Here is a 14465-nt window from a genome sequence, read left to right as displayed (position 1 = left end):
TGAGGGTGGTGGAAGCCGCCTTCTCCTGCTCTCCCCACCTCCCCGCTGCACCAGAGGTGAGATCTGGGGTTCTGTCTTCATACATGTATGGTCAGTGGCACAGAATCCCCAAGAGATTGTATATATATGAAGGAGAAAAATAAACATTTTTGCTTGAAAACAGTGTGGAACAACATCTTTTCCTTACCCTCTGCCCATGTAAAGGCTGAACCAGCCAGGCTCCTAGGCCGTCCTGGGCGCAGCCTTACACTCAGCTCCACACCTCCCGTGGGTGGGATGGTGGGTGCTGTGTCCCCAGCAGGAGCCACATGTGGTGGATGCTGAGCTGGCTCGGGATGAAAGGGGGGGTGTTAGTGGAACACACGGTGTTCACCAGGTGTGGCCTGGGATCTGAGGACCCAGCTCTGCTGCCTCCGGGCCTGTTTGTTTGCTCGGCTTCCTGCCACTCTGGACTTGAACTGCATTTAGACCTACAGTGGGCTCTACCCCATGGAGGGTGTGAATCTCAGGGCAACTAAACGGTGACTCTGACCCCGTCGACATTGCTGACTCGCACAAAGCCCAACCCCCTTTTCAGAACCAGTGCAGACCCCATGGCCCCATCTGGTGCTTCATCTAAGACCCGGGCAGAGTGGGGGCATCTCAGGGCTGCTGCTTCTCTCGCTGTACCCAAGGAGCTTGACACTGCACACGTGCTGGGAGGCCCTGTCTGGTCCCGGGCAGCGGCTCCATGCAGCAGCTGGCCCAATGGCAGAAGTCTGCCTGCACAGTGAGAGGGTCACAGGCCACCTAGCTCCCCAAGGAGTGTACCTGTGCTGGCAATGCTGTTCCACCTTCCAGGGCCTTGTGTGACCGAGCTGGGCCTGTAATGAGCTGTGGCGGTTTTGTTTTCTAGATTCTGAGAGTGAGAAGCCCGACTGAGCCCAGGCAGGCCAGCCCGACCCCGACGCCAGGCCCCGTGTCGTCACACATGGAGAAGGCGAGTCCACGCCTCGTGTCCAGTTCACGCTGTTTTGTAACCACTTTCTAAGCATTTTTTATTCACAACTGGAAACACAAACATAATGCAAGAATAAAGAATATTTTGGGGGAAAGGGGACTTTGGTTTTTCAAGCTCTGTCCTGTCTGGTGGCCTCAGAGAGTAGGAAGCGAGTGAAGGGTGTTGGAGAATCCCCTGGACCATGCAGCAGGACAAGGTCTGGGAGCACCCTTGGCTGAGGGGTTCCTGGTGTGGTGGGGAACTTGTGTGTTAACATGGTGCTTTAGGTGCACCTGTTAGCCCAGGGTCCTCAGGCTGGGACACCAGCCAGGACAGGCCGGACAGGTGATGACATCCCGCCTTGCTCAGAAGGAGCCAAGGCCAAGGACCGTTTTCAGGCACCCTCCCCATCACACCAGGGCAGCCCCTGGTCTCTGGTGGTACCAGCCCCTGGGAGGCCAAGCAGAAGTGCCTATCTGCAGTGACGGCCCTCCACCTGTCCACATTTGGCCCTCGGTGCACACCGCTCCGTGCATTTTGCTGACCTGGGGGCTCCCCTGCTCTGTGTCTCTGAAGCTTGACACCCATGCTCTGGGCATCAGGTGGGTGTCACACAGCGGCCTAAGACCTGTGGCTATGGTGGATGGCAGGGCAGGGCTGCACCCCCACAAGAGAACTAGGGAACCTGCAAGCAGCCTCACAGAGAGACACGCGGTGGCAGAACCGCAGTGCGGCCTGGCCTGGGGGGTGGGGCTCGCACCAGAGCCCAGCTCAGGGGTTCCGCTCATCGGGATGAGAAATTAGAGCTTTGTTGTCCTTCATCTTGGACTGGAACTTAGCGCTCCCTTCAGTGGTGAACGTAGGGCAGGGCCAGCGGCACCTGGGGCACGCCACCGCCACAGCCCCGGCCGCTGCAGAGGACAAGCAGTTGTCACAGGTAATCTATGTTCATCGTGACAAAATGCCAGCCTCAGTCTCAACGCCTGTCCAACTTGATGAAAGCAGAGCAGCACGGGCTTCGCAAGGGACGTGCAAATGCAGTTTGGGGACACTCGTGAGGACTGTCGACCCCAACTCTGCAGCTCTGCATGCTCACGTCGGATGCGCCCTGCCCTAGCGGGCGTCTGGGCCTCAGTCCCTGCTCTCTCTGCGATGGAGCAGAGCAGGCAAGCATGCAGCCAGACAGAACGACAGCCTGTGTTTTCCTCGTGTTCTCTTTGTCCCCATCTGTGGCTGCTCCTTGTTTTCTACTGGCGGTAATAACGCACAATTTACCTTTTCATCCTTTTAAGCAAGTAATAGTGTAGGTGCTAATGGTAAACAGAACGAGGGCAGAAGGCTGGAGGCCCAGCAGCGGCTCGCAGACAATCCCAACAGTGCTTGGACACAGGGACCTGGGGGGCCCGAGGCTTCCTTCAGACTCTGAGTAGACAGCACCCAGATTCCTCTCCTGTGGGGGATGGTTTTGGGTCAGAGAGACTTGGGGATGGAATACCTGTTCAGCCACAGCTCAGGTGAGGGCTTATCCACTTCCCCTAATCTGCACCCCCTACTTCCTGGGACCGCGAGAAGCATATCTGCCCTACTCCCACTCTGGGAGCAGCAGGGTCCTCCCTGCAAAGGGGGGCTGCTCTCTAGAAGCAGCTCTCAATTGCCATGTTGCTCAGCACAGGTGGAGTGATAAAGGCTGGTGACAGCCATGGGCAAGCTGCCACCCCACGGGGGCCCTGCACACCCAGCAGGTCTTGGGAACCCCCAGGGTAAGCCCCAATCCCCCATCTCAGAGTCTAAGATTCCCTTTATGCTGGCCTCCCCCCCCAGATGTGCCCCTGCTTTGGGTGTGGCATCTCTTTGCCTGGGCACCTCTGCCCCCCGCCCCCCCGCTACTGCCCACCCTCCCAAGCGCCCCTCATTCTCCTGTGTTCCATGACTCCTCTCTGGCCCTCTCAAGCCCTCAGGATCTCCCCGCACAGAGTTCCGTCACGAAGCTGGTGGGAACTGCTCACCAGACCCCACGAGGGGATCCTACGTATGCACCTCACTTGTCACATGTGACTTCGAGCCTCTCAAGGGAGAACTCAGGCGTGTCCCAGAACAGTCCTCAAGGAGCAAAGTGGTTACAGGTAAGCTGAGGCCGAAAGCCACACACCCTCCCTTGGGCAGAAGCTGTGGCTGTGGCTGCTCATCGCTCCTTCCAGGGTTTCTGGACTGGAGGGGACCTGCCCAGCGCCTGCTGCCTTCACAGAGCCGCTGGGTCTCCCAGGACGGGGATGGCGCCACCGTCTGGGTTCACCCAAGCTCTTCCCACGGGGCCAGATGCTCAGCTGCAGACTCTGCTCCCAATGCTCATGCTACCCTCGAGAGCTCCCCCAGCCTGCTCCCCTGCAGCGCCTGCCATGGTCTGTGCGCTTCCGCTCCGAGTCAAAGAGCTTAAGTTCTGAAATGTGCACCTTATTTAAGGGCTGGTTGGTTCTCTGTGACCTGGGAAAACCCAGTAAAACAAAAGAAAGCATCACCTGGGGTTCTGAGCACCCCAGCTATGCCATTCTAGCTCTACGTTTCTAGGTCATAAATAATTCTGTAGTCTAGCCTAGGAGCCCAGCCTTGATTTATTAGGTTTTTTGAGGGGAAACAATGTGTCTCAGGCTGCCATCCCAGAATACCAGATGGGGCAGCTTAAACAAAATACATACATTTCCCCCAGTTCTGGAGGCTGGAGTCTAAGATCAGGTGTGGGCAGGGCTGTTTTCTCCTGAGTCCTCTTCTCTTGGTGTGTATGCGTCTGCCCTGTTGCTCTGTGTTCACCTGTCCTCTCTGTGTACATGTGGGAAGAGTGCGTAAGCTCTGCTCTCTCCTTCTAATGAGGGCATTAGTCCTGTCAGATCAGGGCCCCACCCATAAGGCTGCTTTGGACCTTAGTTACTTCCATAAAGGCCCTATCCCCAGTGCACCCAACCAGGAGTTAGGCCATCAATATATGAATACAGAAAACATAAACATTCATTGGGGACACATGGCTTATTAAATTGTTTTGATACACAATCCATTTCTACAACGGAAACTATACTTGTCTCTACTTGTGCACACATTTTAAAACTAAATAAATACCAAATTGGTGTGCATACGCACAGGAGGAAGAGTAGGGGGTCAAGACCTATTTCTGGCAGAAAACTGAAAGGAATCACTCACTGCTCCCTTTGCTGGGTCCCACATGAACTCATGGCGGAGATGGGGCTGAGTATCCCTCCCCGACCCTAAAGCATCAGCATCACGGACAGGACGACAATGGTCAGTGGTGAACACGCAAGACCAGCTGTGTAGGGCTGGTCACAACAACACTGAGGACCACACAAAGCTCTTGGTTTAGAACTCAAACACACAGAACCACAGAAGAGAGGAAAAGGGAAACAAAAAACAGATGAGATAAATAAAAGTCATACTGCGAGATGCCTAACCCTAACTATATCTATAGACACAATTTATAATGGTATGTAAGTGGTCTGATCGCTTTAATAAAAAAACATTGTCAGACTGCATTTAAAAAAACCAACTACAATGTTGCACACAACAAACCTATTTAAATATAAGGGCACAGAGCTAAGATAAAGGGATTGACCAAAATATACCATCCTAACATCAATCAATGGAATGACTATTAATGTCCAACAATGCAAATTTCAGAGCAAAGCTTATTAGGAGGACAAAAATTATCATTTCATAATAAAAAGGGGTCAACTCATCAAGAAACATACAATTCAAAACATTTATGCTCCCGATAACAGAGTTTCAAAATATATGAGGAAAACACCACTACAAGGAGAAACAAATTCACAACCACAGTCGGTATTTCACATCCCTCTCTCAAGTGAGAGAATAAAAAACACTGTTATAAAGTGTGACCCCATGGTTGGCATATGACTGACAACTTTTAAGCCCTACCCTCCTCCTTCCCCTTCTGGGCACATCTGGACAGCAGATGAGAAGCTCAGGTGTTCCCTCCCTTGGAGCCATGGGAAATGCACAGCACGAGTGGAAGCCCTCATCCCGACCCTCCCCTAACCACCACCAAAACCCCAAGCCAGACTCTCAAAGAAGATGGCAGAGGAGGATCACACCTAGGGAACACCCACATCAGCACCAATAACCCAGAAAATGACCTGAAGACTGGCAGAATAGACTCTCCACAGCTAAACGCAGAGAAGAGGCCACAATGAAGGGGGTAGGAAGGGCAGAGATGTGGTCAGGAGCCACAAAGACCCACAAAACTGTCCACAGGATGGAGGGATGCCTTGGGAGGGGAGAGGAGCAGGTCCTACACCAGGCACCCCAGGCATGGGGAACCTGCACGAGGAAGATGAATCTCCACCACACTGGCTTAGAAGGGGGACAAACTTCATGAGTTCTTACAATCAGTGGGGCTTAATACCTGGAAATTTAAAAATCAGTGAGATCAGCTCTGGTAGAGCCAGAGAGCACCATGCGCACTATCCCTGCATTCTCCTGTGGACCTGCCCTTCCAGTACACACCCGGCCGGAACCCACCCAAAGCAGCGCCACAAGCCTGGCAGTGTGCAAGCAGCACTGACAGGAGCCAACATCACTCCAAAGTGACTCCTGCCCAGGGAGAGGGGACAACAACCACACACAACAGTCCAGCTCTGGTCTAGGAGCAGACATCTGGTCTGGCTGGACTTTAGCACCCTACTAACATCAATGGACAGATCATCCACATGGAAAATAAACAAGGAATCAGTGGCTTTGAATGACACGCTGGACCAGATGGATCTAACAGATATATTCAGAACACTCCATCCCCAAACAGCCACATACACTTTCTTTCCAAGTGCACACGGAGCATTCTCCAGAACAGATCACGCATTAGGCCACAAAACAAGTCTCAACAAATTAAAAAAGACTAATAAAGTCATGCCATGAATCTCTTTTGACTACAACAGTATGAAAGTAGAAATCAACCAGAAGTAAAAAATCTGGAAAGAACACAAATATGTAGAGACTAAATAACATGCTACTAAACAATGAATGAATGGGTCACCAAGAAATCAAAGAGAAAATCAAAAAGTACATGGAGACAAATGAAAATGAAAATACAACAGTCCAGAATCACTGGGATGCGGCAAAAACCGTTCCAAGAGGGAAGTCTAGAGCACTACAGGCCCACCGCAAGAAGCAAGAAAAATCTCAAACAACCTAACGTTACACCTAAAGGAGCTAGAAAAAGAAGAACAAACAAAACCCCAAACCACTAGAAGGAAGGAAATAATAAAGATTAGAGCAGAAATAAATGAAAACTAAAAAAAAACCCAATAGGACAGATCAATAAAACCAGGAGCTTGTTCCTTGAAAGACCAACAAATCGATAAACCTTCGGCCGGACGCATCCAGAGACAGAGACAGAAAGAGGACTCAAAAGTCAGGACTGAAAGAGGAGCAATAACAATCAACACCACGGAAATACAAAGGCTCATGTAAGAGAGTATATGAAAAATTACAGCCAACAAACTGAACAACCTAGAAGAAATGGATAAATTCCTAGAAAAATAAGTAACCTCCCAAAACCAAATCAGGAAAAAATAGAAAATCTGAACAGACTGATCACCAACAATGAAATCGCATCAATAATCAAAAAACTCCCAACAAATGAAAGTTCAGGACCGGACGGCTTCACGGGTGAATTTTACCAAACGTTTAAAGAAGAGTTAATACCTGTTCTTCTCCAACTATTCCAAAAGATAAAAGAGGAAGGGAAACTTCCAAATTCATTCTATGAGGCCAGCATTACCCGGAAACCAAAACCAGATAACACCACCACAAAGAAAGAGAACTACAGGACAGTATCTCTTAGTAACATAGATAGCAAGATACTCAACAAATACTAGCACACCGAATCTAAGAATACATTAAAAAAGTTATTCGTCACAATCAAGTGGGATTTATTCCTGGGGTTGCAAGCATGGTTCAGTATGTGGAAATCACGTGATATGTCACATCAACAAAAGAATGCATAGAAACCATATGATCATTTCAATAGATACAGAAAAGGCATCTGACACAATTCAACACCCATTCATGAAAAAATTCTCGACAAAGTGGGTTTAGAGCTAACATACCTGGAGATGATAAAGGCCATATATGAAAAACCCACAGCAAACATCACGTTCAATGGGCAAAAACTGAGAGCTCTTCCCTGAGATCAGGAACAAGACAAGGCTGTCCACTCTCACCACTTTTATTCAACATAGTACTAGACGTTCTAGCCGGAGCAGTCAGAGGAGAAAAAGAAATAAAAGGCATCTAAATTGGTAAGGAAGAAGATGACATGATACTACATACAGAAAATCCTAAAGACACCACCAAAACATACACACACACACACCCTAGTAGAACTGATCAACCAATTAAGTCAAGTCCCAGGATACAAAATCAATCTACAGAAATCCATTGCATTTCTACACAATAATGAAGTAGCATAAAGAGAAATTAAGAAAACAGCCCCATTTGCAATTGCATTAAGAAGAATAAATCATCTAGGAATAAACTAAACCATGGAGATGAAAGACCTGTACTGAGAACTATGAAACATTGATAAAAGAAACTGAAGATGACACAAACAAATGGAAAGGTGTTCCATGCTCAAGTTGAAAGAACAAATATTGTTAAAATGTTCATATTACCCCAAGCAATCTACAGATTTAATGCAATCCTTATCAAAACATCAATAGCATTTTTTCACAGAATTAGAGCAAATACTCGTAAAATTTGTATGGAACCACAAAGGACCCCAAATAGCCAAAGGAATCTTGAAAAAGAAGAATTGGCTGTATCACAATTCCAGACTTCAAGTTGTACTACAAAGCTATAGTAATCTAAACAGTATGGTATTGACACAGAAACGGAAACACTGATCAGTGGCACAAAAGAGAAACTCAGAAATAAACCCACAATTCAGTGGTCAATTAATCTTCTACAAAGGAGGCACGAATATGCAATGGGAAAAAGACGGTCTCCTCAACAAATGGTGTTGTGAAAACTACAGGCAAAAGAATGAAACTGGACCACTTTCTCACACATTACACAAAAGTAACTGAAAATTGATGAAACACCTAAATGTAAGACCTGAAACCAGAAAAATTCTAGACGAGAACATAGGTAGTAATGTCTCTGACACTGGCCATAGCAACATTTTTCTAGCTATGTTTCCTGAGGCAAGGGAAACAGAAGCAAAAGTAAACTATTGGGACTACATCAAAATAGAAAGCTTCCTGAGCAAAGGAAACAACAAAACTAAAAAGACAACCTACCAGAATCAGAGAAAATGTTTTCAAATGACATATCCGATAAAGCGTTATATCCAAAATATACAAAGAACTGATAAAACTCAACACCAGAAAGCAAATAATCCAACTGTAAATCGGCAGAAGGTATGAACAGACATTTCTCCAAAGAAGAAATACAGGTGGCCAAGAGACACATGAAAAGATGTTCAACATCACTAACTGTCAGGGAAATCCAAATCAAAACCACAATGAGATATCACTACACATGTGTCTGAATGGCTAAAATCAAAAACACAAGAAACAAGTGAGGATGTGGGGAAAAGTAACCCTCATGCACTGTTGGTGGAAATGCAAATTGGTACGGCCAATGTGGAAGACAGGATGGAGGTTCCTCAAAAAACCACAAGTAGAACTGCCCTATGACCCAGTAGGGGTATTTACTACTGGGTATTTACCGAAAGAATATGAAAATACTAATTCAAAAACATACATGCACCCCTGTGTTCACCACAGCATTATTTACAGTAGACAAATTATGGAAACATCCCAAATGTCCATTGATAGATAAATGGATAAAGAAGATGTGGTATATACATACAATGGAATATTACTCAGCCTAAGAAAGAATGGAATCTTGCCTTTTGCAAAAACATGGATAGATCTAAAAGGTATAATGCTAAGTGAAATAAGTCAGAGAAAGACAGATACCATATTATTTCACTCAATAGTATTTAAAAAACAAAACAAGCAAGGAAAAAAGAGTGACAAACCAAAAAACAGACTCTTACCTACGAAGAACTGATGGTTACCAGAGTGGAGGTGCTTGGGGGGAGGGTGAAATAGGTGGAGGCAATAAAGAGTATACTTATCATTATGAGCCCTGCATAATATATAGAATTGTTGAATCACTATACTGTACCCCGGAAAATAATAACACATATATATATGTTAACTACAGTTGAATTAAAAAAAAAAAGACCTAATCCAGTCCTCCTTCCATGCCCTCTCAATCCATTTTGGACCTGAAAGGCTCATTATGTGAGTAACAAACCTTTTCATCCTCTCCTAACAGGTACAGTGCATGTGTGCGTATGCACACGTGCACGTGCACATACACATCATCAGTCTCAACAGCTGAACCAAATTTTGGCTGGAGGTGCCTCCTGTTTCTGTGGAGTGACCATAATAATCAGTAAGAACACAGAAAACATGAACACCCTTCTCAACCAGCTTGGTCTAACATTTCTAAAACACCCACAGCAAAACACACATTTTTTTTATGTGCACATGATCTATGTTACGAAGATAGGCCATATGCTATGCAATAAAAATAAGTGACAATAAATTCTAAAGTATTCAAGTCATACAACTGATGTTCTCTGACCACAACTGAAAAAAAAAATCAAGAACAGATCTCTGGGTAATACCCATACATTTGGAAATGAGAGAAGAAGAAATCACAGGGAAGTCAGAAAAAAATGTTTACTTCATGGAAATGAAAACACAACATAACAAAATTGGTGGTATACTGCTAAAGCAGGACTTAGGAGGGAACTGATAGCACTAAGCCTATATTAGAAAAAAAAGGAAGATCAAGTGATTCATCTTCTACCTTAAGTAACCAGCAAAAGAAATTAAATCCAAAGTAGGCATAAGACTGTAATAAAAATCAATAAAATAGAAAACAGGAAACCAATAAATAATATCAAAGGTAACTTAAGCCTGATATGTGAGAAACTCTAACAATAAAAACCTACTAGCTAGTCTGATCAGGAAAAAAGACTCAAACTACCACTATCACAAATGGAAGGTGACATCAAAACTAGTAATAGATATTAAAAGCATTATAAAAGACAATTATAAATACCTTTATGCCAATAAATTTGACAATTTAGATGAAATGGACAAATTACTGGAAAGACACATATCACCAAAGCTTACTTAAGAAAAAACAGATAACCTGAATAGCCCTATATCTGTGAAATAAATTTACTTTGTGGTTAAAAACCTTCCCATAAACAAAAAACAAAAAAACAATAAACAACAAGTCTGTCCACAGATGGCATCACTGGTGAATTCCTCTAGATATATAAAGAAAAATAATGCTAATTCTACACAAATTCTTCCCAATAATTCTGCCACTCTCGTTCTCTGACCAAGGCATATTAAAACTGCACAAAACCTAGAGCCAATATCCCTCATGAACAAAGACATAAAAAGTCTAAAGAAAATATTAGCAAACTGAATACAGCACTATATGAAAAGGATAATACTTGGGGCGCCTGGGGGGCACAGCGGTTAAGCGCCTGCCTTCGGCTCAGGGCGTGATCCCGGCATTACGGGATCGAGCCCCATATCAGGCTCCTCTGCTATGAGCCTGCTCTTCCTCTCCCGCTCCCCCTGCTTGTGTTCCCTCTCTCGCTGGCTGTCTCTATCTCTGTCAAATAAATAAATAAAATCGTAAAAAAAAAAAAAAGGATAATACTTTATGACTAAGTAGGATTTGTCCCAGTTAATTAGGGATGGTTCAACTTTCAAAAATTAATCAGTATTACATTAGCAGTTATAATAAAACCAAAAACTATGAAATATCTAGGGATAAATCTGACAGAAGATGTTGAAAGCCCTATATAACTAACATTAAGTTGAAAGAAACAACTACGACAAAAAAACTCTAATATATGAGAGACATGCTGAGTTCATGGTTGGAAGACTCAATGTTGTTAAAACGCTAATTCTTTCCAAATTCATCTACAGATTCAATGCAATCCCAACCAAATTCCCAGCAGGATTTTATGTAGAAATTAAGAAGCTGATTCTAAAATTCATGTGAGAATGCAAAGGACCTAGAACAGCCAAAGCAACTTTGAAGTAGAGCAAAGTTGGAGGATTAACACTACCAGATTTTAAGACATATCATGAATCTACAATGCTAATGGCATCAAGACAGGTTAGTAGATCAATGGAGCAAAGTAAGGAATTCAGAAACAGATCTACACATGTATGACATAAATCACTAAGGCAATTCAGTGAAGAAAGGCTAAACTTTTCAATAAATGGTACTGGATTAGTTGGATATCCGTGTGTAAAAAAATAAAACTTTGATCCATACTTGACCAAAAACAAAAATCAAGTCAAAATGGGCCACAGTCCCAAATATAAAATCTGGAAGTGTGAGACTTTAAAAGAAATGAGGAACCAGGCAAAGATTTATTAAATACAGCACATTAAAAAACAAAAACAAAACTGATGAACTGTAAGTCATCAAAGTTAAACACTTTTTTAAAAATTTCAAATGTACTTTATTAAACCTGATTGCTAATTAGAGCCTAAGTAATTATAAAGAAAGAGAACTACTGATATCCAAACATATTTTTCAGGATATACTGACATATTAAAGCACTTTCTTTAAAAAATGTTCATCTCCAGTAAAAATAATTGCATGTAGACATTATCCTCTGTTTTCTCTAAGAAATCATGGAAGACAGGAAAGGGCTGGGTGTGTGTGTAAGAATCCCTCAGGAGGCAGAACTAACTACTTACTATTCAGACTCAATACCTATGTACCTTTCTGGTTAAAAAACATCCAGTGGAAAAAAGACAGTCTCTTCAATAAATGGTGCTGGGAAAATTGGACAGTTACATGCAAAAGAATGAAACTTGACCACTCTCTCACACCATACACAAAGATAAACTCAAAATGTATGAAAGACCTCGATGTGAGACAGGAATCCATCAAAATCCTAGAGGAGAACATAGGCAGCAACCTCTTTGACATGGGCCACAGCAACTTTTTTCATGACACATCTCCAAAGGCAAGAGAAACAAAAGAAAAAATGAACTTGTGGGACTTCCTCAAGATAAAAAGCTTCTGCACAGCCAAGGAAACAGTCAAAAAAACTAAGAGGCAGCCCACGGAATGGGAGAAGATATTTGCAAATGACACTACAGATAAAAGACTGGTATCTAAGATCTACAAAGAACTTCTCAAACTCAACACGCAAGAAACAAACAGATCAAAAAATGGGCAGAAGATCTGAACAGACACTTTTCCAATGAAGACATACAAATGGCTAACAGACACATGAAAAAATGTTCAAAATCATTAGCCATCAGGGAAATTCAAATCAAAATCACATTGAAATACCACCTTATGCCAGTTAGAATGGCAAAAATTGACAAGGCAAGAAACAACAATTGTTGGAGAGGATGTGGAGAAAGGGGATCCCTCCTACATTGTTGGTGGGAATGCAAGTTGGTACAGCCACTATGGAAAACAGCGTGGAGGTCCCTTAAAAAGTTGCACCAAAAGCAATTCTATGATTCAGCCATTGCACTACTGGTATTTTAATTCCAAAGATACAGACGAGGAAGAGAAGGGCCATATGCACCCCAATGTTCATAGCAGCATTGTCCACAATAGCTAAATCGTGGAAGGAGCTGAGATGCCCTTCAACAGATGACTGGATTAAGAAGCTGTGGTCCATATATACAATGGAATATTACTCAGCTATCAGAAAGAACGAGTTCTCAACATTTGCTGCAACATGGACGGCACTGGAGGAGATAATGCTAAGCGAAATAAGTCAAGCAGAGAAAGACAATTATCATATAGTTTCACTCATTTATGGAACATAAGAAGTAGGAAGATCGGTAGGAGAAGAAAGGGAAGAATGAAGGGGGGCTAAACAGAAGGGGGAATGAACCATGAGAGACTATGGACTCTAGGAAACGAACTGAGGGCTTCAGAGGGGAGGGGGGTGGGGGACTGGGATAGGCTGGTGATGGGTATTAAGGAGGGTACATATTGCATGGTGCACTGGGTGTTATATGCAAGTAATGAATCATGGAACTTTACATCGAAAACTAGGGATGTACTGTATGGTGACTAACATAATAAAAAAATATTTGTTAAGATAGGTGATAACTGGCCTGTTTTTACATTAACAATTGAGATAAAACTACAAACTATTAGTCAATGTTCAGGGACACAGAACCAACTTCTCAAAAAAGTAAATTTTAGGGGCGCCTGGGTGGCACAGCGGTTGAGCGTCTGCCTTCGGCTCAGGGCGTGATCCCAGAGTTCTGGGATCGAGCCCCACATCAGGCTCCTCCGCTATGAGCCTGCTTCTTCCTCTCCCACTCCCCCTGCTTGTGTTCCCTCTCTCGCTGGCTGTCTCTATCTCTGTCAAATAAATAAATAAAATCTTTAAAAAATAAAAAAAAAATTAAAAAAATAAGTAAATTTTATATCCACAACATCATTATTATTTTAGCATGACTACCTTTTCGGGTCATCATAATCTGTTACTGGCTTCTTCTCTATGTCTGAGAATTTACAGGGCCTTGAGGTGAGCGCATCAGCTAACTGACATACGGTGTTTCCGCATTAACCTGTGACTGTGGAGTTGGCCTAATAGGAGCAAGCCTTCCAAGTTCTGACAATCACATCCAACAAGAAAGGCTGTGGAAACTCATTTAATTAGACACACTGAGGTACTAGTGCTGTTAGGAGTCTGTCTATAAAGGTTTCCCATCGTATGTTATGCCTTTTTTTTTCAGTTAGAAAATTTGGTTTTAGCGGTTACAAACAGAAGCTATTACCCTTGGGATCTTCTCCACAGAGAGGTTATCCATAAAATTATTTTTAAAGAATCTTCTTAATTTAGGGAACACCTTACTAGACACAGCTGCCCACATCAATTTTAAAGTAAAGTACACAGACTGTGGGCCTATGTGGACACTGAATGCCATTCATCCATGGGTTCAGTCAACATTGCACATGTTCCTGATGATAAATCAGGGGAGTCCCTTTGCTTCTGTGGCATCTCCAAAGCCGCCCTTTCCATGGAAGTTGTTTTAGACTTCCCCCACCATGCTCATCTCACTTGGATTTCAATGCTTCCTTCCACTCAAGAGATGTTTAGGAGTTTTTGGGAATTGCTGGAAATATCGATTGCATTTTACTTTGAAAGTCTTTCATACTGTGAACTTCTAAAGCTTTCCAGGCTGCGAAGCTGATCACATCAACCCCACACCACGCATAAAGCGAGCCCCAACCCAGGGCTCGCAAGGCAAGGGAAGACCTGCTCTCTGGTAAGGCAGCTGTGGCCATAGTTCCTTTACTGAACCATTCAGGGCTTTTCTTTTTAGCCAATGATAATGTTGTAACAAATCTGGCTAGGATTCCT

At 43.9% G+C, this 14465-nt stretch overlaps 1 pseudogene; it reads right to left on the bottom strand.

The window, feature by feature from the left end:
• Positions 1 to 14099: 14099 nt before the first annotated feature.
• Positions 14100 to 14465, bottom strand: part of LOC103663171 — a 479-nt pseudogene continuing 113 nt past the window's right edge.

The sequence above is a fragment of the Ursus maritimus genome, unplaced genomic scaffold (assembly GCF_017311325.1).
Source record: "Ursus maritimus isolate PB19 unplaced genomic scaffold, ASM1731132v1 scaffold_34, whole genome shotgun sequence".
Lineage (NCBI taxonomy): Eukaryota > Metazoa > Chordata > Mammalia > Carnivora > Ursidae > Ursus > Ursus maritimus.
Note: the sequence above shows the minus strand (reverse complement) of the source record. Positions and strands in the feature narration are given on the sequence as shown.